This window comes from Equus caballus, chromosome 9 (genome assembly GCF_041296265.1).
Source record: "Equus caballus isolate H_3958 breed thoroughbred chromosome 9, TB-T2T, whole genome shotgun sequence".
NCBI classification, from domain to species: Eukaryota; Metazoa; Chordata; class Mammalia; order Perissodactyla; family Equidae; genus Equus; species Equus caballus.
In genome coordinates, this window is record NC_091692.1 from 52,784,866 (window position 1) to 52,812,114 (window position 27,249).

Here is a 27,249-nt window from a genome sequence, read left to right on the forward strand (position 1 = left end):
GGAGACACAATTCAGTCCATAATAGTACCTAATGAGTGAGCAGAACATAGCCAGACTGAGCAATGTGGGGTCATGTACACAATGGTAAAAACATCAGACTCTGGATTCAGATAGGTATAGGTTTGAACTCCTGTTCGCCAACTTCATCCATCCAGTTATTCTTTCATTCAGTTGTTGAACAAGTATTTATTCAATCGTTCATTCAATTGTTGAACAAGTATTTACCCTGGGGTGAATATAGGCATCTCAACAGATACAATCTCTGTTCTTACACAATTTGTAGTCCAGTGGGAGTGTTAGTCAATAAACAAAAAACGTAGCTATATATAATTGTCAGCTGTGAGCTCTTGTACAAGTTACTCAAGCATACAAAGCCTCAATTTCCTCATCTGTAAAATGGGCCAATACCACTACATCATAGTGTTTTGTGGGAAGATGAAATGATAAAGGTACATATAAGACACAACACAGTGCTCAACATGTAGGTAGTACAAATAAACAAATAACAAAAATAACAACAAAAAATCCCTAGGAGACATCCCCTATCAAGAGGAAAATAATAAATTGCAGATTGGTAGAAAGCAATGAATCACTAGGGTAGAGTATTCTTCGTGTGAATCTATTGAGATAAAGATATGGGATAACATTTTCCTTCTCTAACCTTGCCAGGCCACATCATCTGTTCAAAGTAGTGCTGGGAATGCCTTGTGAAGCCACGCTTGAAACATAGCTTTCCTCAGTTTGCTCTTCTTCCTGAATTTTAAAAGAAACCATCTGCTTTTTGTGTTTTGTTACATAATGAGAGGTGAAAGACAGGGTGATTAGATGTGGCCCTCCTGTGTTTCCTCCCCACTCAGCAGGTGTACGATTGGACACTGAAGCTGAGGCTGGAGGTGGCAGCCAGCCTGTTAGAACTATTTCCCCAAGTCCTTTAGAAAGATGAGCATGAAACACATGGAAATGAGAAAAGCCAGTGTGAAAAAAATAGTTTTGAATTCAAGGTAGGAAATCAAGAAATTGGAGTTCTAGTCTCTGTCTGGAATTAAAGAACTGCATGGCCCCAAGAGATAGTTTTGGGAGTAATTTTCCTCGTCTGGAAAAATAAAAATATAGGAGGGAGGATTTTAAGTTTCAAAATCCTAGGCTTTAAATAAGGTTAATGATTAGGATTGGGAAAATAGCATGAGGAGACGGCTTTCTTTTATGTGACATAAAGATAATCAGACAAATACAAAACAAAACAAAAAATGAACGTTTTCAAGATGGACTTAATAAACAAAGTTGCGACTTATGCTGACCCCAAGTACGTTTTCCTTCCTTACACCTTCAAGTAGATAGAGCTCTAAAGCAAGTCAATTCTTGACTGTTCCACATAGCTGTTCAATGCAGGAGCCTTGGGGTCAGGCCAACTTGGTTTGGAAAGTTGGTTCATAGGCCTGTACCTGGCACACAGTAGACTTTCAATAAACATGTGTTTAATATTGTTGAGTCAATAAGCACTCTTTTCCAATTGTAAATCACTTAGCCTCTCTGTGCCTTGGTTTCTCCGCTGTAAGATGAGAATAGAAGCAGTGCCCGCCCTGTAGACTTATCATGAAAATGCATGAGACAATGCATGCAGAGCACTGCACACAGCAAGTGCACAACATGTTAGTTGTTTTTGCAAAGGGAATTTCTGAATGATTCTCTGTGCTGTTTCCATTCAGTAAGTTTTAGTCCATCCAATGACAATTTTCCAGAGTGGCAGTAAATGCAGGCCAATGTCCTTGCTAAAAGTGAAATCTCTGGTCCTGATGTGAGGGAAGCTCTCAAATCCTGAAAAGAAGATTTTTGTTAGCAAAATTGCCTGCCACTTCCTCACTTCACCTCAGGGTCCATTCTCTGTTTTTCTTTTCACTGCATACCATTCAGATCAAAGCATTCTCCTCTAACGCACACCATATCAGTAGGTTAATAGTTGAAGATCGCAGACTTCGATTTCTCCGCACCCTGTCGGGGCCATGCTTGGTAGCAGCCAGAGCCCCAGCTGGCGTGGGGGAGGTTACCGTGAGCACACTGTTTGTGCACCCAGCAGATGTAAAAAGCTTGGTGCAGTGATCTGGGTGCACCTGTTGGTTTATCACCATCTGCTAGCCAAAATGTTAAAGAGCCACACCCTCGGATGGCCAGCTGAGAAGAACTTAATCTCTTCCCCCACAGGCCTCCTAATACAGGCTGCTGGTCACATTTTACAAAAGAGGAGAGGCAAACACAGAGAAGAAACTGTCTGAACCCCACCTGGGGGAAGCCTAATCTTCTGTCATTGCTTGGTTTTATTTCTTAAACTAATAAGAAAGGGCTTTTAAAATAAACCTAGATAGTTATTACCTGATAAGTGATCCTGTTATAAACTGCCAATTTTTTAAAAAGCAAGATATTGGTTTAACATGGATACTAACATGAGGTGAATTAAGTGGTAATAGTGTTTTGGATGAGTACTTAGTGCGGTGGAACTTTTGTGAAGGAGCTAACGTTTGCCGCCTCTGAGGGAGACAGAACTGGAATCTCAGGAGCAAAATGCTTGGGAAGTCAGCGCAGGATAAACAATTATCTAGAGTGTAGGCCTTGGAGTCTTGAAAATTAGAGAAACATTCCTCTAAGTGAAAACAGAAATTTGTATGACCTGTATCAAATCATGAGGCAGGCTTCATCCATTGGTACCTCTCTCTACTGCCCAGATCTTCAGGACACAGAACTAAGCATCACATTCCCAAAGGGTCAAGGACCACACCATGGAATAGCATTTAGCTGGGTGCCACTCCTGTTAGCTGAATGCCAGGTAAGTATATTTAAAAGCAGTCTGAGATAGCAAAGATCTTTTGTTAAATGACCAGTCTAAACTTTACCAAAGTAAATATTCAGCTAGAATACGCATCCAGCAACTTTCTTGAATACACACCCAGGATATCTTGGAGCAAATGTTAGTATGCATTCTTGTCTTTGTTGAGAATAAATAGAGAGCAAGAAACTGGTTTCTATCCAAAGTTGTAAAATAAGAAAGATTTAGTTTGTAATTCAAGATTTTAAAAAGAATTTTAAGTTAGAAATGACTTGACCTAGCTATCAAGTTTGGGTTTTTTTTTAGTGGTGGGGAGACAACTTAAAAATCCTTTGGCCAAATCTCTTGTATGGCCTATTCCTTTCACATTAATTCTCTACCCGGTTCTTTCTTACTAAACTGTCATTCGATCAATTCTTAAGGAATATTGAATAGAATTAACTCCTTTATACCAATCCCATTAGTGTGCTGTTAAATTAATGGGTTCATTTCTGCCCTCAAGCAAGATGCGGATTGTAACCTTGAGACAAGCTACCTTTAGGCAGTAGGCAATCACTTTAAAAACCTGAAAGCAGGCAACATATGGCACACTACATAATATAAAATTGTTTTTAAGAGGTACAAGTTTCCACCCTCCATGATACATGTCCAGTTTTAAATAAAACATAGCGTCATCTGGTTTACACTTAAACACTGAAATTGAAATTATTGGCCATACTGTCATTTTCAAAACAATAGCTAATGGTTTGTACATGTGCTGTTTACAGATCTACAGCCTGTAAACCCAGTCACCAACCACAAGTTTGCAAAGGTAAGTGACAGCTTGAAAAATTTCAGGTCTCCAGAACTCCTGGGATTTCCTCATTTTCCCCCTTTTCATTCATTCTCTCTTCCTACCCCACCCCTGCCTTTCATCATAGACACAACAAATCCTCTTCTGCCTGCGCATGTGTAACTTCCTAACCATGTCACCGCCACCTCCCAACCCCCCACGACACATTTTCCTGCTGTTGAGACCAGCTGGGATGCATTAGTCATGCTGAAGCACATCGTGTAACACAGCAAAATATCAGGCAGTCCTGTGTCTTGGGAAACGTGAATCTACTTCATTATCTACCTAGGGAAAGGAAACAGCACTATCGCTTAGACGGGCCTGGTCTTCCCTTCCGTGTTGTTAATGTAAATTCTATTAATATCCTTAAGGAAATTCCAAGTTCTCGGTATCAGTGAACACAGTACATTAGAGAAGCACCAATAATAATATGGTGGCACATACCTATGCTCTGGGGTCTTTCTCTACCATTTTTGTTCATACACAAATTCCATAAATGTTAAAGGATTTTGATACACATAAATAAGGGAGAAGGATACTGTTATCAAACTAGGAACAAGTATGTCCTGTACTGTAAGGCACAGCATCTGACATTTATAGAGAAAAATAATAATCTGTTGTGTAGCACTGCTTCTCAAACTTTAATGTGCATTAGAATCACATGGAGAGCCTATTAGAAATGCTGTTTCTGATTCAGGGGCTTAAGAGTCTGCGTTTCTAAAAGCTTCCAGGTGATGCTGATGCTGCTGGTCCCAGGACAACATTTTGAGTAGCAAGTTTATACAGAAAGGACAACGTTTAAGACAGTTCAAAGGACAGTTTTAGAACTACTGAGGACTAATCTCAATCAAAAACTGACCTGAATGAGCTGGCAAACATCTACGCCTAGACAACAGTGAAGGGACGGGGCTGTCACAGGCTCTCTGGGGACGTTTTTGGTGGGCCTAAAGCAAAAGATGTGAGGAACAGGCATCAATAAGAGACAAGGAGGATGCTTAGGTTAAATTTTAATTTTTAATCTTAAACATCTGGACAGGTCTGGAAGCCCTCAAAATTCTCTTTAGGAGGTATCTATTGGTATCTCAGATTTTTTTTAGTAGAGAAGCAGAGATGCAAAGAGGTTTTTAATAAAGGATATCAAAAAACGATTAAAAAAATGGAATTGAAACTAGATTCTGGTTTGGCAGTAGCGTCTGTAGTAAAATCTCTGAGGAAAAAAAAAGGGAAAATGATTTTCCCGACAAAAGATGGTTAAGGAAGTTATGATAAGGTGAAACATTAGTTTCTCATTGCTCCTTGAAATAATTTACATCTGGTATTTCTTCTGTCATTTTTCTCATGTCACTAACTGTGGTAGCTTGACAGTTAATACAATTATTTTATCTTTATAACAACATCATTTTTAAGAGAGAAAATGGTTTCAAAAACTTTAAAGTGTCAGTGGGTGCTCTTCTCCATGATGCCAAGAAACACGAGGAATTTTGACTTCCTAAGTTAAAATTAAACATAAATTTTGGAAATTGAAAAAAAAGAAATTGGTCAAACTTTTGTTTTTATTTCTTAAATTGCATTATGATACTGTATTAATTTCCTCAGGCTGCAATAACAAATCACTACAAACTTTGTGGCTTACAACAGAAATTTATTCACTCACAGTTTTGGAGGTTGGAAGTCTGCATGGCTCTAGGGAAGAATTCTTTTCTGCCTCGTCCCAGCTTCTGTGGTTTCTGGCAATCCTGGATGTTCTTGGCTTATAGATACATCATCCAATCTCTGCCTCTATTGTCACATAGTGTTCACTCTGTGTGTCTCTTCTCTTCTTAAAAGGACACCAGTTATGTTGGGTTAAGGCCCACTGTAATACAGTGTGACCTCATTTGAACCTAACTACATCTGCAAAGACCACGTTTCTGCCGAAGATGACATTCACAGGTTTGGGGATTAAGACTTCAGTGTATCTTTTTAGGGGACAGAATTCAACCCACAACAGGTATTAATGGCATAGACTCTTTGCACTTTGAGTCTAAATTTCCAGGTTTTTTTGCAACTTTACCATTTCATTTTGAACAGGTTCTTTTTACACTTTTAAATAAAGCAAAAGTGACAGTACTTTTTGATGCTGAAGTGCTTTGATTATAAAGGGCAAAAAACTCCTGGAAAGTTTCACTTTTTACTGTAAAAATATTAACTGATTAGACACATAATAGATATTAGAAATTTTTGCTTTGTTTTAGAGCTAACACAATTCAAAATATTTGTTCTTATAAAGATTTGTACGTGTTTTTATCCGGCAGTTGTTGCTTCACTATATATTAATAACTACAACTGGAGATGTAATAGACTACCGTAACCATTGTAGTTAGTAGACTGTGAGTTTCTTGAGGACAGATGCTGTCCATTATTTTGATTCCCTCTCTGCTCCTATACATGTTTGTTGGATACTTTCTCATATCAAGTTATATTGAATCATTTTGAAGGCAAAATAAAACTTTAATCATCATTAACATCTGAGTGCTGCTATTGTCTATTTGACTTTGGGGAAAATTCTTATCAGAAGAGATGGATGACATTTTCGTAAACATTTATTATGCATAACCTGTTATTAGCACTAAAATATACAATCAATAATCACAAACAATAAATAATTGGTATCCTAGGTTTATCTTCAAGTCTCCTGTCTGTAAGCTTATCCCACAAGGTGTCGAAGTTACTTGAAAGTCACGATGTTAGCTAACGTCCTGCCTGGCTTGCTCAATTATGAGATAGTAACTCAAACGAGTCACTTGCCACTGACTCTAGTCCTTGATTTGCTGTGGAAAAGGTGAAGAAATTTGATATGGAAACATTTTTGATTTAATAAAATATTCTCCTAGAATCTTTCTCATAACCTCTTTCCCTCACCCAACCACATACAAGCAAAAATATTCGAAGAAGAATCTTGTGGTTAAGATTTAAAAACTCATCTTGAACTTAAAGCTAGCAAATGTCAGCAGTTTCTCGTTCATTTGTCCTAATGTTTTCAGAAATCTAAACTATGGTATCTTGCAGCATTTAAAATTCTTCCCTGCTTGCTGCAGTCCCTAATAATATCCTGGCCATGTACCTTCATCTATATTCATGAGAGTGCAGATGCAGCCAAATTAGTGGCAGCAAAGCACATTTTACAGTGTAGAAAATACAATCTGGCTTCCTTTAAACATTTTTTGACAAAAAAGTTTTATTAAAAAAAAAAAAAAGAATACCAGACAGATTTAAATTCACCACCACCCGTCAGAGGAGTCTGTTTCAAATGCACAGCTGGCTTGATGATGAGTGACAAATCAAAAGTCAGAGAGAAACTTCCCGATCATCTGAGCCCTTGCCACCCGATTAGCAGAAGAAAAACAGGGCAGATGGAGAGAGACGCAGCAGTTCGGAGGGAACAGATGGCCACTACGAACTTGATATATGAAATTAATAACACTTTCTCAAATACAATTAGTAACAGGAATACATTACCTGAATTTTCATAACTGTGAGCAAGCTGATATTAAATGAGGTTTTTCAGATTAACAGTTGATGTGGCATTGATATTTGGAGGGAAATAAATATATATAGCAATAAGAGAAACCTCTTGCTTTTTGGTGCCATTGATCAGGACACTGTAACATATGAAAGGAGAATTGCAATTCAAGGAAATTCCATATTTAAATTTCACTAATTGGGATTTTTTTTTTCTAATGTAGCCATTTGGGCCACATAATGCATGAGACACTTAAGAGCCTCACAGATGTATGCAGCATCTACTTCCCTAGATGAATTATTCTTTAGGAAGAAATTAACCATTATACATCTCCCTACAAATAAACTTGGGGGAAAAGCAAAGAAAAAGGGACCAGACAATAAAAAAGTCAAGGTAAGATGAAATCAAGAAGCTAGCTTTTGTGTTTTTCAAGTCTACTAATGGTACAATAGGTAATTCCAGGAAAGTCATTAAGTTTTCTCTATTTTGATGCCCAACTTTTAGAATGGGCAAAATTCTTATGCTATACGTCTTATTCAAAGCACTGTCAACCAAAAAATATTTTAATTTAAAACCCATGATAGTGATATTTCTGGATTGTGTTAACCAGCCCTCTGGGCAGCCAGAACCTCCATGAGCTAGGCTAGGTCAGCCTCTGGTACAAGAGTTTCTGAGGCTCCTGATGAGGCAGACGTGATGGTGATGGAGCCTTGCTGAATGAAGTCCAACCCTTGGCCCCTGCAGGAGGCTGAGGCAACCTGGGGTGCTACAAGATGAGGCCAAAGCAGCAGCTGCATGGGCTTTGTGGTTGTAGCAAAGGGCACACTCACATTTATGAGTGAGAGCTGCCACAGGTCCAAGGCCCATGGGACAGGTGGGCTTGAGTGTCTCTAGAGAGGTGCAAAAACTGGTTCTGATACAATGATAGAGCAAAAATATGCAAGCACACCACCATATGTACTTGTCTATGGTGGCAAGAGGAGTCTCTTACGAGTCCCAGGAGGCAGATATTAGTTCTGCTACAATATGAGAATGGCTGTTTCCACAGCTGGGGGCTGCAGAAATTGACAGAGAGAGAAGGTAAGGACATCTCCTCTTCCCTGAAAGGAACAAGCCTCGGTATTCCTGGGTAAACATAGAAATCACAAAAAGAAGGCTGTTCTATGTTAAGGAGCTAGCACCTTCCTATTGGTAAGAAGGAGAATCACCCAAAGAAATCAAGACAGAGTTCCCTCCCCAAACCATCCAGAAATACACACTTTACAAAATAGTTGAATCAGGTACAATTCAGAAAGCCTAGAGGACAGGGTGAATATTGAGTGCTTGACTAGGCATTAAAAAATATTAATTTTTAAGTAACACCTGAATTTAATTAGTGGCTTCAGCTGTGAAGCCAATTAGCAATGAGATTTAGGTAAGTCACTTCCCAAGCCTTATACCATCTAAGGAGTTTTCATATGGAAAATAGAGGTTTGGGATTTATAAAAGAACTATTAGATCTCAAAATATTTTATTATATTAAAAAGCTAAATGTTAACATACCTGTGTACATTTTGTTAATTCTTTCAGTCTGCAATAACATGTCCCCTTGTAACCAAGCATAAAAAAGTTACTTAGAAAAGTTAATTCTAAATGTTCCCAAAAGTTTCAGTCTACTGAAAGACAGGCTATAGCTTTTCAAGGTGAACATGTTTCTCTGCATATCTGAAACAAAAATAAGATTATCACACACATTTAAGTTAGGCTAGTGAACGAAAGACAAGTATGAATTGGGGAGGCGTGTTTCTGAGCTTAGGTTTCTCCAGAAGCAGACCTGGACACAATAACTTGAGAGCAAGTAGTTTATTTGAGAGGTGAAAGAAAACACCAGTGTGGGTAGTTGTGAGGGAAGTAAGACAGGGAAATGAAGACAGCCAATAAATGTCACATTATCAAACCAGTCACCACTATAAGTGACTGTTGCCCCAGTTCATCGGGAAAAGTTTGCCATGTAAAGCACACATCCCAGCGTTAACCCACTGAGGAGTGAGGGAGCTGGGGTACTCATCACCCACTCCTTGGTTAAGGGCGGCTCCAGGGATCGTTCATTTCCCTGCACTTCTGGTCTATGCCGGTGGCCAGGCAGGCTCCTGTAGCGGAGAAAGCCCGATGGCAAAGATAATCAGGTGCTGGCAGTTGGAAGTTAGGTTGCTGCACCTCCGACCTTCGAGGGCAAGGGGATATGGCAGGACATTGGCATCATCTGCTAGAGCATGTAATGATAAAACTGCTGTCAACAAATTCCCCACTCAGTAGCTCTTTATTCCACAGACTGTATGACCTGAAATTTTTTATATCCTTCTCCTCTCACCTTTGGGAAATGGGTAGAATCCAACAGTGAGTCAATACACCAAACATCTGCTGCTGCTCCTGGAAGTGCCTCCCCTGCAGCCTCTGCAAGTGAATAAGAACCATCCCTTCACCTCAAACTTATCTGATACATCTGGGTATTTCCTGAACTACTTCCAGCTTCCTGAAGGTAATGATCTTCATTTTCTGAATGGTCCTAACTCCACACTTGGCTTTGCTCACTCTGAGAATGAGGAGTGAGACGACAGAGGATACAGAAAAGCTATTCTCATGACCCATCTAACATTCTAGAGAGGGCAGGGGATTATGCTGACCTCCCCACTTCTTGTATTATTCCCCTGGAGACATGAATTTTGGGTAAAATTCAATTAGAATTTCCTTTTACCTTACTTGAAGTACAAAAAGTCCCCCCCCTTTATTGAAATTTGCATATTGAAGAGAGCTAGTAAGCAGGATATCTAAATAGAGGGGTTTTAAGCAGGGTATTTGCTGCTGTTTTCCATTCTCCTTTGGTGCGGATGGGGAGTATGCCTTTCAGAAAAGGTCCTAACAACTTATAGACGCTGGGTCCGTAAGCTGTTAGGCTCATCTGTTCTATGAGGAAGAAACTTTATTACATAGGAGTGCTGGAGGACTTGAGTCTCATTTAGAGATTTTTCTCAAGGATCCTCCCAAACACCAAATAATATTACTTCTTGTCAATTATTTTATTCTTTGAAATTAAAAAATTTTAATTCATTTCCTAAAAAGTTATCTTCATTCTCATGAGAGGAATCGGACGTTAGTGATTAAGTTATTAAGAAAGTCTGGTAGTATGTAAGAAAGCAATAAATGCTATAAAATAAAGAAAATACATAGCATGGGGAAGGAGGGCCTAGGAGTAACCTGGCCTCACAGGGAAGTGCCATTCATGCAAAGACTTAAGGTAAGAATACCATTCTGAGTACCTGGCACATTTCTAGGACTAGCAATACTGCAGTAAATGTAACAAAATCTTTCCTTAGAGAAGTTTATGTTGTAATGAAAGAGCTCAATCATAAACAGATAAACAAATACATACAACACAATATCAAGTGATAATCATCAAGAAAAAAAATAAAGCAAGATAATGGAATACAGCAGGAGTTGGCAAACTTTTTCTGGAAAGGGCCGGAGAGTAAATATTTTAAGCTTTCTGGCATGGTTTCTGACACAGCTACTCAACTCTGCCATTATGATATGTAAGCAATCATAGATAATAAGTACATGAATGGGTGTGGCTGTGTTCCTTGAAAAGGTAGCTTGATTGGCAAGTGTGAGCCATGAAGTCAAGTGAGCAAAAGGAAGAAATATAGGAAGTTGGATCAGGAGTATGTGGCAGACTGCATTACTGTGCACAATCATTTATTTCTCCCCGTATGCACGTCTTTTGCCATGTGATATTGTAGCTTCTCCCTCTAAAGGGGAGTAGTGCATTTCCCTAGGCTTGACTTTGCATTTAGCCATTTGACTTGCTTTGCTTAGAACAAAGTAGAAGTGACAGTATGCCAATTCTGAGTGTAAGTTTTAAGAGATTGCCTTTTTCTGCTCATCCTCTTGCATGTCCGCTGTTGCTATAAGAATGGCTCAGGTGAGCCTTCTGATCCCTATAGAGGCAGAGACAGCCAGCCAAACAATCCCAGTTGGGTTCAGCCTGGATCAATCAACTTTTAGCCAAGTCATTGACATATAAGTGATAAAAAGTGTTGTTTTAAGCCATTGAGTTTTCAGGTTGTTTGTTACATACAAATAGTTATATGATACGGAAAAGTAGCCTCGTGGCTATGGCAGGAACTTTGGATTTCATTCCGTGAGAAGGGAAACCTTTTAAATGTCGAGAGCAGGGGTGTGGCAAGACTTGGTTCTTGCCATATTTTAGATGGAATACCTGGGTTACTATGGGAGAACAGACTGCAGAGGTGCTTAAGTGGAGTATGGGAGACTAATTAGGAGGGGTTTGCAGCTGACACATGTTGGTAGCTAAAACGAAAGAAGCAGAAGTGAAGGAGAAGAGAAGTGGTTAGATTTGGGCTACATTTTGAAGACAGAGCCTATGTAATTTTTTAATGGATTTGATGTGGCATGTAAGTGAAAAAGAATAATCAAGGATGGCTCTGAAGTTTTGGGCCTGAACAAATGGCTGAATATTTGCTGAAATAGAGGGTGAATTGATTGGAAATGAAAAAGAATCCTGAATTGAGATCAAGATCAATAGAAAAGTGAGAAATATTTTGGCAATATGAAATCATTAAAAAATACTTCAATTTTGAACAAGACTTTGTAAGCATGCTGTGTAAGCTACTATTAGTTAGCTTGGGTTGCCATAATAGGATACCACAGACCGATTGGCATAAACAACAGACATTTATTTTCTCACAGTTGTGCAGGCTAAAGGTCCAAGACCAAGGTGCCACCAGTGTTGATTTCTGGTGAGACTTGTCTTCCTGGCTCGAAGCCACCTTCTCATTGTGTCCTTACATGGCCTTTCCTTTGCGTGCCCACAGAGGGAGAAAAAGCTCTGATGCATCTCCCTCTTCTTACAAGGACACCGGTCCTAGAGGATTAGGCCTCACCCTTATGACCTTATTAAATCTTAATTATTTCCTTAATGGCCCTGTCTCCAAACAGTCGCATTGGGGGCTAAGGCTTCAACATATGAATTTTTAGGGAACACAATTCTGTCCAAAATAGCTACCTTTATTTGCAGTATGTCTAATGGACTAAAGCAATTTAAATTTAACTCCAGTTAGCATCAACGTTTTTGTTCCTTTCACAGCAAAACTTTTTGAAAATGGTTTATATATTCTTCTCAACCTTTCCAATTAAGTTCTTTTCTACCACTTCAGCAAAATTTTTCTTGTCAGGGTCAGCACTGACTGCTATCAGTTAATCCCATGGTTCCCTTTTTTCCCTCTGTTTTCTTGACTCCTCTTCAGATTTGACACAGTTGGCCATATCTTCTTTGAAACACCTTCTCCTATTGCCTTAGGGGGCCCTATGCTCTCCCTGTTTTCCTCCAACTTCTCTGAGAACTTCTTGAAGTCACCTTTGCTCGCTCTTCTGTGAGATGTTGAGATGCCTCAGAGTGTAGACCCAGATCCATTGTTCTTTTCTGGAGCAATCTGGCCCCAGGTGACCTCATCAGCTCTCATGACCTTGCATAAAACCTGTAGGCTAATAGCTACTACATTTATGTATACAACTGTGATTTCCACTTTCATCCAGACTTTTGTACCTAACTGCATCCTTGACTTCTCCACTTAGATATTAATAGGCATCTCAAGATCATCAAGTCCTGAACAAAAGCCTTGATTTACCCCTACGCCAAGCCAGTTCCTTGACCAGTGTCCTTCACCTGAGTAAATGCCACCATCATCAACTCATCTGCTCAGGTCCAGCACCTGTGAGTCTTCCTTATGTCTACTTGTTCTCTTACTCCACATGCTTAATCTACAACAAATCCCATTAGCTTTATCTCCTTCCCTTATTCCAGCGACTTATTAACATCTCCATTGCAACCACCCATTGGTTATTGAAAATAAAATTCATGGTTTAATAAAAAGGTCACTGGCACTTTTAGTTCGAGTGTGACTCCTTTGTAACTGCTTCACTGAGGCATGTGGCTAATACAGTGAAGAAATTAAGAAGAAAAAGAATATATGTAGTTTAATAAATAAACTTTGCTAAGATGTTTTAGGAACCTAAAATACAAGTGGAAGGAATGGTGTTGAATATCCCATAATATTTATTGACTTGTGGAAATCCAATAATAAGCAGAAGAGAAATATACCTGGGACGAAATTCCTTTTGGGAAAATTTACACTGTTAGCTAGCTGGGTCATAGGCTGTGATATGAAATCCTGTAGAAAGTCAACCCATGTGGCACTCTGTCCTTTCAAGCCTAGGGAAGGAGGCTCTTCATGCTAACAAGGGACAACTCTTTCATTCAAAGAACCGAGCCCTTAATTGAGGAACAGTAGAATACTTGGTGGCAGATGCTGGGGTACTTTTTGGAGTCCTTCAAATTTAACTGCTTCACCTACATATGAGATGGGCTGTATCATTCTTACTGCTGTAACAAGATAAACAAAAGCAATTAAAAAGAAAAGAAAAAAGAAATAGTCAAAGTAAGCAGAATTCTTAAAAATCCATAAAATCCTTATGCAGTTTTAACCAATAACACGTCTGCTTTCAGTTAAAAAAGTGCCAAAAGCCAACCACAGAAATGAATCAGAATGGAAATTTGATTGAAGACTGCTGGCCAGCAGGCACTGAAAAGCCTATTGTGAGAGGGCTGGCGGAGATCAGTGTTGAAGCCGTGTTTGATTTATATTAGGAACTGTTGCCATTCGGACCAGTGAAAGCGACTGCTCTAGGCAGAGAGATCCAGTCCCTGCGCTGCGTTCTCTTCCACCTCCACCACGGCTTCTAGTTGAATGAAATGAAGAAAATTCAACAATCTATTGGGATCATCCAGCGGGGCTGGCTAAATAATTTGCAGGGGGCAGTGCAAAATGAAAGTTTGGTGCCCCTTGTTTAAAATTTGAGAAAAATGTGCTGCTAAAAGCACTAAAATATATAACTTTCCTTCCTTCCAAGGTCTCGCTCTTGACCTCTTAAGGTGTTTTTCATTAACTTTTTAATGTTAAGTTAAACTCCTTCAGGCGGGTGAATACTCACAGGATCAGTGCAGACTTTCACAGGCAGCTGAGGGCTCAGTCTGAGCTATCATCAGATCCACTTGTCAATTTCCCTTTTCCATGTCAGCCACCTAAGCCATGACGGACGAGTGACCCTGAGGGATTCCATCCTCACAGAGGGACATGATAGGTGGCTTGATCAGGACTGGCTAAGAGCCTCCTCTCCCCCAAACAAGTCACCTGGTAAACACCCTGTGGTGCTGATAACCCTCGGTGAGGACAGCCACCCCAGCACTCTGCCCTGAGATACTGTGGGATGCAGGCATACTCAACCCCAAACCTTCTCATGTCCATACGCAGGCCCTCACCAGGGATGGGGGCAATGGCAGAATGTTAGCCTTCTCCTGCTTACCTGACCCTATCTATCCCTAAGGGTGATTGTGGTAGTAGGGCAGGAAGGGGAAGTGTGGTGGGCTCAAGAGCCAAAGGATGGGGACCAGGCTGCCAAGAACCCATCCCAAGGAGGTGGTGATGTGGCAGGAGGCCGCACCACACTTTAGCTGAGGCTCCAAGCCCCACCCCCCATGCTGTTTTCCCATCATACTTGACTTACAAAACACGAATTCAAAGATAAAGCTATTAATGATTCCAAGAAAGTGACTGTAGAGCATGGAACCCCAAACTCAGGTCCTTCTGAGCCCAGGGCCATGTATGACTACACTGGTCACACAGCCATGAAGCTGACCCTAATGGGAAGTGGATTTGCCAGTGACATCACAGTGTCCTGATTCTGGAGGGTTTTGGAGGAGCTGTGTGCTTCTGCCAACTCTGGCTCTTATCCAACGTACACAATGTTATTGTTGAAAAAGAACTTTCTACCTTACTAAGACAAGAAAGACAAGGCATTTTAGGAATTCTAAAAACAGTATATCTTTTATTTCATGGGCTTATACACAACATATATAGCAGTACCAGAAGAATTTGCTGAAGAGCGAAAATGACTTAATTTGGAGTCTGTTTCTAGGCAGTGCCATTCTGATCAGAATGTAATTAAGGCATTGCTCCAAGCAGTCTTGGCTGAGTTCAGTGAGCTTAGACAGATATGGCTCTCTGAGTCCTTCACAGCCTGGACTGGATTAACGATCAGCAAAGCCTCCCAGTGATCACTTTTCCTCTTTTCTTTGTGCCTCCATTTCTTTATCAGTATTGCTGTTCAATCCACATCCAGCAGACCCTAATATCATTTATGGTGAATCAGTGCACACATTTATACTGTTTATTCACAATAGTACTTTGCTTGAAAATTTTCATTATAGTACATTTGAAAAACCTAATTAAAAAATTTTGAGGTTCTTCATAGCTCTACACATATGGTTGTATAGTTTTAATTGTTTTTTTTTGTATTCTTTCTTTTTATTGCTGATATTGCTTTCTTGGGGATGTGATTAGTTATAGTCCATCATATTTAATTATTATAATTACATATACAGTATTATACATATAATTCTAAGTTTAAATGTATATAATTATGATTATATACGTGTAATATTTTTTGAATGCTTACTACCTGTCAACCATACTTTAACTCATCTAATCTTCACTACAATCCTATGAAATAAGTACTCTCACCCCTGTCTCACATATGAAGACACTGAGTTTCAGAGTGATTGAGTAACTTGCCTAAATTCACACAGCTCATTGGTAGCAACATTCATTGAGGTCCTACTATGAGCCAGGCACCATGCAAAGTGTACTACATAGGTTCCCTCATTTAATCCCTACAACCATCCTTTAGGATTGTACAATTATTTCCTCTCTTTACAGATAAAAGCTTGACATTGGCAAGGCTGATTTTCTCAAGAACACACTGCTATTGCTACTAAGTAGAAGAACCAGGATTTTACCATAGGTATTTGGACACCAGAGCTGGTGTTTTGATCCATTATGCTATTTGTGGAAGGTTGTATTTTACAAAAATGGTCAGAGCAATATTTCTGTTCCAACATCCTCTTCCAGAACCTTGAACTCCCTTATTAAGGAATGGGGTCTATTTTCTCTCCTGTTGAAGCTGTGTGGGCATTATGACTGCCATGGCAAGTAGCAATGTAGGGGAAGTAACGCTGCATGCTTTTGGGGACTAGGTTATAAGAGGCACTACAGAAGCTTTCTGGCTTGCTCAGGATGCACATCCTTGAAAGTCAGCCACTGTGGTAGGCAGAGTAATGGCTCCCCCCAAATTTCCATGTCCTAATCCCTGAAACCTGTAAATATGTTACCTTATATGACAAAAGAGACTTGGCAAATGTGATTAAGTTAAGGACCTCCAGAGAAGAAGATTATGTCGGATTATCTGGGTGTGCCCAACGTAATCACAGGATCCTTAAACGTAGAATAGAGAGGCAGAAAGCTCAGAGTCAGAAGAAGTGACTGCAGAAGAAACCTCATATAGAGGGAGGCAGAAACAAGTCAGTCAGAGGGAAACGTGGCTATGGAAGAAAGGCACAGAGAGATATAATATTGTTGGCTTTGAAAACGGAGGAAGGAGGCCAGTAGGCAGTCTCTACAAACTGGAAAGAAGAAACAGATTCTCCCCAAGAGCCTCCAGAAAGGAATGCAGCCCTGTATCACCTTGATTTTAGTTCACTGAGACCCGTATTGGACTTTTGACCTACAGAACTATAAGACAACATATTTGTGTTGTTTTAAGCCACTGAATTAGTGGTAACTTTTTGAGGCAGTGGTAGAAAACTAATACAGCAATGATGCTGTGAGGAAGCCCAGGCCATGTGTTAAGTGTTTCAACTGACAATTCAAGCTAAGGATTCAGCCAACAGCCAGCATCATTCACTACAAAATGAGTGAGTGGGTACGCCTACACCTTCAGAAGATTCCAGCTCCCAGCCTTTGCAATGCTCCTGCTGATGCCAAGTAGAGCAGAGATGAGCTGCCCGTGCTGATCCTTGCTCAGATGTCTGAAGGGACTGTTGAAGAAATCAAATAAGAGGTTCTGGGTTACCTTATTGCATGCTTTGCTCAACTTGGGAAACTGTCCAGTCTGTGAAGCAACTGTTGATTATTGAGTTTCATGATCGTAAATTACAACAAGCATTAACCTATTCCTAACTGCTGAAAGTGTCAGACTCATGCTTAGTAATAAGATTCTAGAGCACTTGAGCAATAAATAAGGAAGTATACCAATGGACAGAGGGGCATACTCATTGTTAGAAGAATAAACTATCTCCAAGATTAGTGTAGTCCTTTATGTTCTTTACTGACTAATAGCATAGTCTTTGAAAAAATTTCCATTTGGATGATTCCTAAGCTTCATAAGAGTAATCAAGAACCTCGATTCCACATGATACAGCATACAGAACACACAGAAATCATGGAGGACCATCTAACAAAGATAAGTACCTGCCTTGATTCAAATTTTTTTTTTTTTATGTTTTTTTAAAGATTTTTATTTTTTTCCTTTTTCTCCCCAAAGCCCCCCAGTACATAGTTGTCTATTCTTCGTTGTGGGTCCTTCTGGTTGTGGCATGTGGGACGCTGCCTCAGCGTGGTCTGACGAGCAGTGCCATGTCCGCACCCAGGATTCGAACCAACGAAACACTGGGCCGCCTGCAGCGGAGCGCGCGAACTTAACCACTGGGCCACGGGGCCAGCCCCTCAAATTTTTTTTTTTTGAAGAAAGAAAACATCACAGAGATACCATGATCATGAATTTGGCATTTGTTGTTTTCAGCCATGCATGTTTTTTTGTATTTTTGATCCTTAAAAAAGTGGTACTGTTTTGCTACACTTCATGAATGATATCATCAACCTGAAACTTAATTTTTGGTCACTAAGTTTTTAAGGTTTATTCGTTGATACTCATGGGTCTAGCTTATTCATTTTTAATGGCATATACTTTCTGTTGTTAATGGACATTTAGGTTTCATTTTTTTTGTTTGTTTTAGCTTTTCCCTCTAAGGAAAAATGCTACAATTTGCCTTCTTTACACATCTCCTTAGGTGCATCTACTAGAGTTCACTGTATTATATACTTAGGGGTGAAGCTGACGAAATGAAGGAGATATGGATCTTCAAATTTGCTAGATAATGCAAGACTGTTCTCCGAACAATTTAGAATTCCATCACAGTATATAAGAGTTTCACTGTTTTACATTCTTGTTCACACCTGCTGTTACCAAACAGTTTATATTTTGCCAAACAAATTTTGAAATTATATCTAATTGTGGTTTTCCCAGATTATGAGGGAAGCTAGGCAACCTTTCATACGCTTACAGGACAATTTTTTCCCTTTTCTGTGAATTACCTATCTCTGTCCTCTGCCTATTTTTCTATTGAATTGTGTGTGTATGTGAGGGGAGCCTTCTCATTTGTAAGCATCTTTAAAAATTTTGGATAATAATTGGTTTTGTTATATGTTTTGCAAAAGCCCTCTCTCAATGTTGTGGAGTATCTGTTTACCTTGTTTACAGAGTTCTTTTGTGTAATACTGGTATAAATTTGAATATACTAAGCTTTACATTTTCTTCAATAGTGTGTGCATTTGTTTCTTATTTGCTCTATCTCAAGGTTATAAATGCATTTTAAAATATTTTCTTCTAAACTTTTCATGTGTTTTATTAATCAAGAATTTACTTTTTTGTGTAGAGTGTGAGGTGGGGGTTTGATTTTATTTTTTTTCCACAGTGATATCTCATTTTTCAGCAGCATTTGTTGAATAGCCATCCCCACTAATTTTTAACGATGTCTCTATCATACTAAGTTTTCACATATATGTGAGTTGAAAATACACTATTATACCTCTATGAGTTTGTATAAGCTACTGCTTCTGTGTGGAATGTCCTTTCTCTGTTGACTTGCAAATATTCTACCATTCTATTAAGTCCCAGTTAAATGTCACCTCCTTTATGAGATGGCTTTCACCTTTATTCCTCCTTCTCTGAGTTGATTATAGCCTTCATTAGCAGCACGTCGTGCACCATAGATATTTATGTGAAGAGAGTTTTCACTGCCAGATTTTTAGCTTTCTTGAGGCTAAACACATTGTTCTGCTATTTTGTACTGTCAGACACCTTGTAGATATTTAATAAGATTAACTAAATGAATAAATTAATGAGTGAATCTTCAAACAGAACAGCTTGAGTGACACTTGGTAAGTCTGAATAATTCATCTTCACATCTCTGGACTATCTTTTTCCTTGTTTGGCTGACTTTGTTGTATAGAGATTTTAACATATCATGGATGAAATTCTTCTCTCTAAAAATTGCTTCCTATGTAATTTTTAGTAATATGATCTTACCTATTAGATTCTTTATTTCTGGGTTTTGTTTTGTCTTTTTAATAAATGATGACTGAGGACTAACTGAGCAGTCTCACCTACATAGTGGTGCTGCTTTATCTGAAAGTGCCCAGAGTTGTCGTGTTGGGGTAGAAGGCAAGCTCTGCACTCTAAGCAAGCTGCTATTTGGTACATATAACTAAAATCTATAAAGCACACTCAAAACTGTAAACTCACTCAATTTTACATAATTATTTTTGGATACTCTATGGTACCCTATAAAATGCAGAGTTTCCATAAATAGTTAGTGACCATTTGCATGATAATAAACATGTTTCTTCACATGCCTTACTCTTGAGAAGGTTTTATAAGATCTATGAACCCCACAGGTAATAAGGAACATACCTGATTCTGTACATTATTTCTGTCATAGCACACGCATTTTATGAAGCAGGCTAGGCATGAGCATTGCCAACATGATCTTGAAGTTGCTATAGTTGCTAGCCTCTGGTATTATTTGAAAGTAGATTTATACCACCTATTATTGATATTGTTTTCACTTTCAGTAAGTACTCAGATGATTAGCAGTCCTTTATTGCTGTCAAATTTGCTATTGACTAACTCACAGTAATAAATGCTACCATTGACTCCAACAATTCAAAGCAGTGAAAAACACAGTCTATACACGAGAGTGTAGTCATCAAAATCTCATGCTCAGCCAGTCATTTAGTCTGCAAGACTTACCTTAACCTGGGAGTGCGGAAGTTCAGATTTTACATTGTCACAGGTCAGCAAATCATGCATAGTTAGCTTTGCCTTGTTTAGAGGAGTTTAGTTACAACCTATTCCACACTATTTCTGCACCAACTTAAGTTGTGTCTCTGATAGTTCTAATTCACTTGAGGAAAGAGCAATCACTTTCAAGAGTTCACCCAAATTGTTCTTTTAAGCCATCCTTAACACTCTGAGCTTTTCTCTAGATCTTTCTTTTCCTTATCCCTAGAAATATCCTTTCATCACTTGCTTTTCGAGATGTTCAGCCAACATAATTTCTAAAATTGGTCCTTTCAGTTCCTGCCCTGGTTAGTCTATTAAACTCTTTAGCTTTTCATCTTACCTTCTTAACTCTCTTCTGGTGAATTTCCTTTCCAACACTCCTTGCCTCTACTCTCCAAGCTCCCCACCACCCCCACCACAAACATAAAAAGTTTCTACTTCCTTCCCAATCTCAGCCATATGGATTCCAAATTTTCTCATTCTTCTCTGTTGCTTTCCCTGTAAAAGAATATGTTTTATCTCAAATTAGTGTTTTAAGTCCCAAATTTACACGTAAAGGGCATAAGTAACTCTTATCTACAAACTTGCCAGACTCTTCCTCTCTTTAGAGTTCAGTTTCCTTGTCTGCAAAATGAGGTGGTTGGAAGGCATCTGTAAGGTCTGTTTCAGCATAAACATAATGTGACTCCATAAATCAGAGAAAATCTTTCTTCTTTGGTACACCTCAACTGATTATGGCTTATTTGCCATAGAATAGGCTATCTTTGCCACATATAATGTCTTGAGCACTTTGGCGATCAGCATGTTAAATGTAAAACTGGATCACGAAAAAGAAGAACCAGCTAGTTATCTAATATCACAGTTGTATTTGTCTTAGCATAAGGCAAAGCAGATCTGGTTGGGAGAACAGAAAGCAACAAAAGCACAAGAAGCTGCAAAAAAGGTGAACTGAAATAAGATGGTCACAGCCAAAGATGTGAGTTGAAATGTCTTTATGACATCCCAGAAGATGATAATCAAAGGAACTAGGCCAGCGTCAGGGGTTCAGGGAGGGAGTTGACAGAAAAAAGCAAAAAAAATTTAGAACTTAGTCATCAGAAAGATGCTTTTCTTCTTTAGTAAGATGTTTCCTCATTGTGTGAGTATAGGGTCAAGGAGACAAAGCAATTGGCAGGCAAAGGTCTGGCAGTAGATGCAGAGTCAAATTTAAAGGTAGGGGGTGTAAAAGGGAGCTTGAGCCCAGAGTCCTAAGTCTTTTTGTCACCCCCTCAAAGACCATAATTCTGAATGCAATGAGCAGAAATAGATGAACTTTATTTTTGCTAAGATACCTGTTAGGCTGCCTCCGCTTAATAAATTCCTGATCATATGATCAGTTTATCATGCCATTCAGGTAACAGAAGAAATACAATTATATTTCTTCCATTCCGTTTGGTAGACAGCACATCAAGAGACCAAATATGGTCAGCTTTATAAGAGCAACTCTTTCTGAACAAGCAGTATTCTTGAAAAGAACATTCTATTTCCTGAAATGAAAATTGGAAAGGATTATAGCCTTCAGAAGTTTGATTTATTGAAGGCTTTTTGATTTTTCAAAGAAGTGAATAACTTTTTTTGAACCAAGAATATGTGTGCTACAAATCCTTCTGGATAACGGGTTATTGAATTGAAGAACTTTAAAGTTAAAAAAATTATCTAGCCTCTCTATTCCCAAGTAAGATTGCTGTTATTCCTAGTTCCATCTTGCAGATGAGGATATGGAGGTTCAGAATGATTAAGTGAATTGAAGCTGGTCACGTAGAGCAAGAAATGAAGATGGTATTTAAATCTAGCTCTCTTGACTTTAAACCCTATGCTCCGCATACTATATTCCTAGCAGCTTTCACCCAGACTGTGAGGTATTTAGAAAGGTATATTCTTGCCCCTCCTTACCTTGCAGGTGCTTAGTAAATTAGTCATGAAAGTATAACAGACATAAGGAACATCTTAGCAGAATCACCAGATGGCCACCCATACCTGTCTTCACATCTCCCCTCTACAACCCCTATCTCTCATTATGAAACAAGGACTTCTTCTTTCTTTCTTTCTTTCCTTCCTTCCTTCTTTTCTTTCTTTTGCAGTTTGCTTTTTAGGGTTTGTATAGACAATGGTGCCATATACAGCAGAGCTTCCTAGAAGAAGGAAGATCCATTCATTGATTTCTTGATTAAATCATTCATTGTATATTAAATGAGTCATCACTCCTTGCAGGTTCTTGTGTGAGGTATATAACAGGGCATCATTGAATGTTTATGCTAATGGATATAACAGTCTAATCTTTTTTGCTTTTTGTAATTTGAAAAGTTTTCAAATGGTTGAAGTTTGGAGGAAATTAAGAAAATGAATCTCAGTTCAAATAATCACAAAGTCCTGTATAAAGAAGAAACAGAGCTGATTCTCATTTGGCTCTAAAATATAGTCAAGCTCCTAAACACGTGTTTTCAAATATCACTGTGGAATAAGTGCTGCAAATGCCAAAGGCAGCATTGACCGGTAGGGTGCATATCTCTCTCCAGCAGAGTCAATTAACCCAAGATGGCTTCTAGTAGCCTCACCGCTTCTTCTTGTCCCTCCCTTTACTTGGAGGAAAATGCCTGCTGATGGCACTTTGCGGCACGACAGCATTTCTGATACTTTCAGTGTACTTCACCTTTTGGTGCTCCCTTAACTCAGTGACCCATCCGTGCTAGCCAGAGATGCATCAACCAGGTCCCACCCTCACAGGAGAAATTCCTTTCATTCATCAGCAGATAAGGAGTTTTGAGAAGCCTCTTCGGGGAGCAAAATGGGAAAAACACGCACACAAAAGTTTGCCCTGTAATACTGAGAAGTACAAAGTGAAGAGGCCAAATAAAGACTGAAGGAAGCTTTGAGGCAGCCAGGGCAGACAGGGAGTCTGCTATCAGAATTAAATGCGATGCAGTCCAGAGCCCCTCTCTCTGTCTCTACCTGCTTCTTCTCAATGTCACTATCGGCCAACAGTTTGATACAAAACAGATCCCCAGAAGTATTCCAGTAACTCCTCAGGACCACCAGGGCAAAAACAAAAACATTCAGGGCTTGACACTTACCAGGGCAACTTGCCAAGCTTATCACATGTGAAAAGAGCTGCTCGGAGAGAATAATCTTGCTCATGTTCACAAGGGTGGGTGTTAAGTCTGTGAGAACCCAGGGCATTTTCCATCCAGGGCAGCCTAGAAGAGTTGGGAAAAGCACTTTTCCATGAACTGCTAGAAAGGACAATTATATATTTTATGGAAGTGAAGGCTGAAGGAGAACTTGAAAGGTCATTTGGGGGGGAAATAGGGAAAATTAGTCTACTTGCTTGTCTTCAAGTCTGAATACACTGGAATGACCCCACCTTGCAAGGATATTTCACTCGTTCTTTACTAAATCTTCTCTGCAAACCCAGCCTTGAGGAATTCTGACACCCAAGCTAACACTTTCATGAGATATTTATTTCTCTTCCTGCAGGCTTTATTGAAGATACTAATAGCACACACTGCTCCCCTCCCCGAGTGCTTCCTGCATGCAGATATGGTCCTGGACTTCTCATAGGGATCTTTTCATACGATCCTATAAACACCCTATGAGGTTACTCTCCCTATTTTCCAGCTGAGAAAATTGAGGTGCAAAGAATATAACTGAGGTCATGTGGCTAATGAATGATATAGCAGGAATTTACACCTGCTTCTTATTGGATACTCATACTTGTAACATTTTTTCAGAGGGACACTTTCCCCCTTTTTCTTCTCAGTCTTCTCAGGTGGCTAAATAATCTTTTTGTCTCTAAGCCTTTCACCTCCTATGCCTTCCTTCTGACATCTCTCTCTAGGTTTCCCTTTAATAAGATTTGTTTTTCAAAATGGTGCAAAACTTCTAATGTATGTTGTTTTAGGTTTAAATACAGTCATGCACTGCATAATGATGTTTCACTCAACAACAGACTGCACATATGACAGTGGTCCCATAAGATTAGTACCATAAAGTCTAAGTGTGTAGTCGGCTATACCATCTAGGTTTGTGTAAGTATACGCTATGATGTTTACACAACAACGAAATTGCCTAACAATGAGCTTCTCAGAAAGTATTCCTGCTGTTAAGCGATATGTGACTGAATCGGTCAACTATACTTATATAGTACATGCCTTATATCATGTTGTTGTATATTTTTTCAGGAGAATCATCTATCTCAACTGCATTCCTTATAATTCTTCATAACTGCTACAAGTTTCTGACCTATTAAGATAAACCCTTATATTTCAAATTAGAACCTCACCCCTCAAATATGGTTTTTATATTAGAAGCTATACCCATGCATTCTATCCTTTAGGCAAATTTGTTAAGAAGCTTTGTGAGGTTTTGGATTTTACACCATTGCTTCTTTCCTAAGGCTGCAGGCAGCTATCACTGTTTGTTAAGATCACGGCAGTGTGGTTAAAGTTGCTTTTACCTGTCTGGATGGCAGCCTATTCCACTTATTCCTCCAACCTTGAGAGGCCACTGGTCCATGAACTGACACATCACACTAATCGAGAACATGATGAGTTGGCTTTTTCACTATATAAAACTTTTATTCATTGGTCTAACAAATATGTATGAAGTGCCTACTACTTGTCAGGCATGCTCTAAGTGCTAGCACTAACTCAGTGAACAAAATAGATAATGAAATCTCTGCCTCTTAAATCTTATCCTCTAGTGGGTTTTGTAGATATGCTGTATATTAGTTATGCTGGAGAATTTGGTAAATGAGAAATAGGAAGTTCATCCATCTAAAATTGATTTAACAACTCTTTGTTAAATGCCTAATATATATTGTAGTGTGTTTGTCAGGTGCTGGGCTGAGGATAAAACAGGAACCACAGATACACTTCCAGCCCTCATTTTACTTACATTATAGTGGACTGTGCCCATCATTTAACTCTTTGCTCTCACATCCACTTCTCACCCTTCCTCTGCTGTTCTGGAGGGGGAAGGTGAGGGGCATAGTCCGTGCACATTGCATTTCCTAGGTCCCCTTGTCAAAAGGCTTTTGACTGTTCTTCCAGGAGCAGAAACTGGCTAAAGTTTGGAGGGTAGGAGGAAGTCTGCAGCCCTGCTTCTTCCTTTTTCTCTTTGTCTCAGGAGATGGCTGCCTTTTCTCTGGATACAACTCCTAATGGCCATGGTTCCAAGTCCTGACAGATTCTCTCTACTTCTGGCCAGCGGTCTTATCACCTCCTCCTATTGTCCCTCCATTCCTTGTGTTAGTGGTGACTTGTTCTGAGTTGCTTCACGGTCTCCTGTTTAACTTTGCTGCTCTTTCGTAATCCATGTGACCAAATTCTCATATTACGCTCTTTCTCTTTGAAAGACCTAAAACAGTTTCTGTTTTCCTCATGGAACCGTAAGTAGGGAAGAGAGTTTTGATGAAGCTATTATAAACATGATTAGCAAAACAAAAATGGACGTGTGGGACACTGTGGAATGTACAAGAGAAAATACTAACTGTGTTAGTTTCCTGGGGTTGCCATAACAAAATACCACAGGCTAGGTGGCTTAAACAACAGACATATACTTTCTCACAGTTTCTGGAGGCTGGAAGTCCAAGATCAGGGTGTCTAGTCTCCTAACTTGCAGATAGCCACCTTCTCCCTGTGTCCTCACATGGCTGTCCTCAGTGCATTCTTGTCCCTGGTATCTCTTCTTATAAGGATATCAGTCAGATTGGATTAGGACCCACCCTAAAGGCCTCACTGTAACTTAGTCACCTTTTTCAAGATCTTATCTCCAAATACAGTCATATTCTAAAGTATTAGAAGTTAGGGCTTCAACATACGGATTTGGGGAAGGGATAAAATTCAGTCCACAACATTAACCTAGTTAAAAGGTCAGGAAGGCCTGACTAAGAAAGACATCAACAAAAACATTGGCAGCCATACATGCATTTACTTGATTTTCACACATTTGACATACTTTTATCAACACAATGTGCTAGCTACTGGACTGAATAAGATGAATGTCCTCTCTCAACCCTAACATTGGTAGGAGAGATGGACAAGGGGTGGGAGAAATATATAGTAGGATTTACTATATTAAACCTAAATTAAATCTAAATTGTGCTAAATTAAAGTACAGTGTGATTCCTCTCAGGATGGGTTAAGTATAGGGCATAACTGGAGTTTGGAGAACAGGAGCATCGTACCCCGTTAAGAAGGTCAAGAACGGCTTCCTCTGAGTAGACGTCATTCGAGGTGGGTCTTAAAAAACTAAAATGTCAGGAGAGTGAAAAGGAAACTGAGAGTGAGAAGAAAACTCCAGACTGATGCAAGAGCACGTTTCCTAGAGGTTAGACTTATGAGTGAAAGACAGCATAGCATTTCATCCTTCATGAAATTGAGAGGACAGATATTTCTTTGTATTTTTGTAAGAAGCAAGAATATGTCTCAATAGTCATTCTAGTAGTGCTCTTCACGCCTCTTTTAAAAAATATAGGGAGTTGGTCTCTAAATATCTTTGAGATAGTGTTTTGTCTCCTCATATTTGTTTGCTTGTTTCCATCTATGAGAGAAGGTCATGGCACTCTTCATTATTCACTGTGTTTCTAACTTTGGTGTGGCTATCCTCTCCTTTGGCACCTGTGATCCTGGGGGCCCAGGACAGTGCAGCTCCCAGGAAGTTGCTGGGGGTTGTTTATTGGAACAATCGGAGGAACAGAGCAGACTTTTAAAACCCTGCTTTTTAACTTTATTCCATCTACATCCTTAGTGAGGACGTTTCTTCCTTTCTTAGGCATATATCATTAATGTGAATTATTACACAGCATTGGGCCCACATGGTTGGCCCAAAACCAATGTAAAAAATAAAATTAAAAAATATAGTTCTTGTTTTGTTTCTCTTTTTCTACTATTTAAGTAGATCTCATTCCTCACTGCCTGAGGGTGTCATCAGAGAGAGTTCAAAGTCACTCTTACGTGGATTTTCAGCTTAAAGAATAAGCAGTTT